Raw genomic sequence first — 5,588 nt, forward strand, 5'->3', positions numbered from 1 at the left:
ACCAAATTGTATCTTGAAAATGGTCGGATAACGGTGAATTTTTTTCTCTTAAAAATACTTCTATTTCAGTCCTTAATTCAATAAATTTCGTTAAAACTTTTCCCCGTGATAACCAACGTATATGAGAATGAAATAATACATTATTATAAACTGAACCAAATTCTTTACACATGACAGAAAAAATACGAGAATTAATAGCTCTTGCACGAATAAAATGTATAATAGTTGTACATTGGTTTAAAATATCATTGAAATTTTCACCCATATCTTTTACAGCTAATTGTTCTCGATGTATAAAGCAATGAGTGGAAATTAGATGTGCATGTGCTACTTCTTTAACGCGTGATACCTACTACACCTGAATGTATCCCTGTCATAGACGCTGCGCCATCTGTACAAATCCCAATACAAGAAGCCCAGTTAATATTTTTAGATATCATATAACTATTCATTGTTTTGAAAATTTCATCTGCCGTAGTAAATGTTTTCAACTTTAAGGTGCATAAAAACTCTTCTTTTATATCGTTAAATGTATCATCAATGTACCTTACATAAATTAATAATATAGCTGAATTGCTTATATCCGTTGATTCATCCAACTGGATGGCATAAAATAAAGATTTGTTTATTTTTTCGACGAGCTGATATTCGATATCATTAGCAATACAAAGAATTCGTTTATGAATAGTGTCATCTGACATGGGGATATTTTTTATTTTTGAGACGTGTTCATTACCGAATAGTTCTGAACATATATCGACCATGCAAGGTTTAATTAATTTTTCACCAATATTATACGGCTTTTTTGTCCTAGCAATATGCATAGCTGCAATAAAAGAACATTTTAAATACACCTTGTCAACTGTTGTATATGATTTAATATTTTTTTTATTTATCTTTAACTCATCACGTTTTCTTAAAAAAAAATCTGTAGTTTTATTTCTGTATTCATTATGATTAGTTTCAAGATGCCGTAAAAGTTTATTTGGCTTTAAAGAAGCATTTGCTAGTACATTACCGCAAATAACACCTTGTGACAAATCTACTCCGTTTTCATTTATATAAGTAAACCCATAACCAATATATTTATCAATGTATTTATATGTGTAGTTCATTGATATTTTTACCTTTTTTCTAGGCATTTCGTCCTTCTCTATTTCTTGTTCATTTGAATTTGATTCCGTCTTTTCATTTTCATTATTTTTAACTACCACAGGTTTTATGAAAAAAGATGAAAGTGATGTCTGTTTACTCATTATAAATGTTTAATACACAATACAAAATAACGGCTATTCCGCACTGGGTACAGGTAGGTTGACGTTAACCTCACGACTACATGAATAAGTACCATACGACGTTCACAACATTGATAGTTGTAGACGCACAGGCAAATCCTATGATACGCAGAAAGGTGTAGGATGATTGCCTAGCACTTGAGTGAGGGCGGAAAGACTTTACAACGGCAATTTTGGTTGAAATTAAAAAAAGTGGACTGTATTTGTAATAAGTAAATGCCTGTTCGGCAAACAATAAAATACCTTAATTACTAATAAGGGGAGGAGGGGAGACAATTAATTTGGTATACTAAAAATCCCGACATCGGACTCACAATTAATTTAAATTAATAAGTTATTGAAACTCATGGAAGAATTATATAATTAACGATCTGACCTGATTCCTGGTATTGGCTGTCCTTCCAACAGAGCAGATTACGGATGGGTAGACGACAGAAGAAACACACGCACACTCGTGTTGATTGGACGGTTAGTCTTACGATGGCGACGGGGACGCGCATTAATATGACCGTACAAGAGGAATATTGTGCGTCGGCGAAATATGTCGTCGCGACCGTCGACAGCTCGGTCGACAGGTAAGTAGGTACTTGCACGACGGCGAATTAACGAAAACCGCGTACGACGGTGAAGTGAACTCGCACTCGTATATAATATGTAATTACAATTTTATTGTCGACGGCGAATAATACGCGAACTCGAATAATATATATATGTGTCGACGGCGAATAATACGCGAACTCGAACAATATATATATAGGTGTCGACGGCGAATAATACGCGAACTCGAACAATATATATATAAGTGTCGACGGCGAATAATACGCGAACTCGAACAATATATATAGCGGTGTCCACGGCGAGTAATACGCGAACTCGGACAATATATATAGCGGTGTCCACGGCGAGTAATACGCAAAATCAGCGAAAATCTCAACCAAGGTATTCAAACAGCTGCCATATTCCTTGACGTTGAAAAAGCTTTTGATACTGTCTGGCATGATGGACTTCTCCACAAGATGATGTCCATGAATATCCCCTTACAACTTATAAAAATTACTGAATCTTTCCTCTCAGATCGCACCTTCTCTGTAAAAATTGAAAACCAAAACTCGGCAGTAAGAAAGGCAAATGCGGGTGTTCCTCAAGGCTCTTGTCTTTCCCCTACGCTCTTTAATATTTATACAAATGACCTACCTACGAATATTAACTCTCGAGTCTCCTTATTCGCGGATGACACAATGTTTTATTGTTCAAACCACAATGCTCGTTTTGCATCCTTACAACTCCAAAAACAAGTAAACCTGGCATCAGACTGGTTTAAAAAATGGCGACTTCGTATAAACGAATCCAAAACAATAGCAATCCTGTTCGGCCGTACAAAGACTACAAACATCAAAAACATCCAATTAAATAACATTCAAATCCCTTGGTCCAGGTGCGTAAAATATCTAGGAGTAACAATTGACCACAAATTAAACTTTTCTACTCACGCATCAAACATTGTCAAAAAAGCTACTCAAATTCGCGGCCTACTATATTCAATTTTAAACAAAAAAAGCCCAATACCAACCAGAACCAAACTAAACCTTTTCAAAATGTATATTATTCCTATCTTAACTTACGCCGGTGAAGCATGGGCACCATTCATCAGCACATCTACATGGAGGAAAATAGAAGCAGTACAGACAATAGGTATCAGAATAATACTAGGTCAACCGTCCATAGTAAAAAACTCAATACTTCTTCACACAACCGGTTTCATCCCTATCAAGCACTTAATCAAAAAGTATGCCTTAGCAACCTTCCACCGTATATCAACCTCTCAGTACATCCATATAAAGAATATTGGTCAGACTCCCCACCAATCACAAGCATCTAGACATAAACAACGACCTAGAGTAAAATTATGGGCGATAAATTTACATAAAATAAAAAAAAAAAAAAAAAAAAAAAAAAAAAAAAACATCCAAATCTGCAAATTCCACTTGACATCCAGCTACTAGCAAAGGCAAAAAGCCTGGCATAGTATATAGGCGTAAAGCCGTCCTACCAAGTAAGTAAGTAAGAGTAATACGCGAACTCAGACAATATATATAGGTGTCCACGGCGAATAATACGCAAACTCGGACAATATATATAGAAAAAAATTAAAAAAAACGCATACACCCGTCTTTAACGAACGTGGTTTTTGAATAACAACGCGATATCAAAAAAGTGTTTATGTTATCACGATTCACGGAGAAATTCCGACGTGATATAATGCTGTCACGTGACGACAAACGGATTGCGCGACCACCCGGCGGCAATGTCCGTAAACTCCTGTCCTGTGTGTAAGGGTTCACATTACATTGGTAGATGTGCAACATTCCTAAATTTGTCTACTGCACAACGTCTCCAAAAGATACAGTCACTCCGCATGTGTACCAATTGCATGAGTACTGTTCATACTTCGTCGAAATGCGAGTCAAAATACTCTTGCCGTCATTGCTCTGCTCGACATCATTCGTTATTGCATTTGGGTGAGAGTGAAAAAAAGGCATCGTCGTCAGCAACTTCAGGCACCCATTCATTACCAAAAAACAAACCAAAGCCTTCAACTTCATCCACAGAACAGTCCTCAACTGCGTTTGTCGGTACGGTCAACACTACCAATCTGAATGTACTAGGCACGGCCCTAATTCGTGTACGTGACAAATTTGGACAATGGACACCTGTTCGGGCACTTATTGATTCTGGTTCCCAGATCTCGGCCATTACACATATAAGTGCAACTATGCTCGGCCTCAACAGACATCCTACTGATATTACTGTCGTGGGCTTATCTCAAAGTCCGATTCTACAAACAAAGGGTTCAGTAACCTGCCATATTATTCCTCATACGTCGTTTGCCCCTGAGTTAATATGCGAGCCTGTCATATTATCCAGAATCACAGGTCTCATGCCGTCAGCAGCTCTGAGCCCTGCAATACGATCCACATATTCTAAACTGCAACTTGCTGATCCGTCGTTCGATTGCCCGGGTCGCATTGATTTTCTTATCGGCGCGGACATTTACAACAAATTATTCGAAAATGGCTATCAAGTCCTCCACGAAGATGGCCTTCCTTCGGCTTTTGAGACGTCACTCGGTTGGATTTTCGTGGGAACTTCCAGTCAATGACATGCTCAGTCACGAGTGTGCTTAAAGCTATCCTCGGAACCGTCGTTAAAGGAGTTGCTACATTGTTTCTGGGCCTGTGAAGAGCCAGAATGTCAGTCTATCCCATTTACTGAACAAGAGAAATGTGAAGACATCTTTCAACGGACCACCAGTCGAGACAATACAGGCCGTTATGTTGTATCTCTGCCATTCAAGATGGACCCATCAATTCTCGGCGACTCACGGAGTATGGCTTTATCACGGTTCTTCAACTTAGAACGCAAACTACAAGCTGAACCTGAAGTATACGCTGAATACCGACAGTTTATGAGTGAATATCAATCACTTGGACACATGAAGGTTGCGACCACACCGGGGAAATACCTGATTCCTCATCATGCGGTCATAAAGTACGCTAAGGACAAGATGAAGTTAAGAGTTGTTTTCGACGCTTCGGCTCGCACTTCTTCAGGTGTATCATTGAACGATACGTTATTTGTCGGTCCAAAATTACAATGCGACATCATGAACATTCTACTCCGTTGTCGCTTGAATAAATACATGTTCACGGCCGACATATGCAAAATGTATCGCCAAATTAACATTCACTCGTCACATTGCGATTATCAACATATATTGTGGCGAGACGATCCTTCAAAGCCATTGGTGGAATATGCCTTGACGACCGTTACCTATGGAGTAGCCTCATCGCCTTATCAAGCTTTGCGTGTACTGCATCAACTAGAAAGGGATGAAGGGCATCAGTTCAAGAGGGCTCTAGGCGTTCTTACTACAGAAACCTACGTCGATGATATCATAACAGGGGCAGAAACAATCCCTGACACGCTAACCCTTCAACGTAATGTTACTAAGTTGTTGGGTGCAGGTGGTCTAGAACTCAAGAAGTGGGCGAGCAACTGCCCAGCCGTTATTCAGGATATTCCCGCAGAAGATCGAGTAATGGAATCTTCTTTTGACCCTAAAGATCATTGTTCCGTTAAAATCCTTGGATTACACTGGGACCCCGTCTTGGACATATTTAGTTACCATAGCGAGCCTTACACTTCTACCACAACGAAGCGATCAGTGTTGTCTGCTATTGCAAAAATCTACGACCTACTTGGAATCTTATCCCCTATCACCTTTTGGGCGAA

Source organism: Acyrthosiphon pisum, chromosome A2 (genome assembly GCF_005508785.2).
Source record: "Acyrthosiphon pisum isolate AL4f chromosome A2, pea_aphid_22Mar2018_4r6ur, whole genome shotgun sequence".
NCBI lineage: Eukaryota > Metazoa > Arthropoda > Insecta > Hemiptera > Aphididae > Acyrthosiphon > Acyrthosiphon pisum.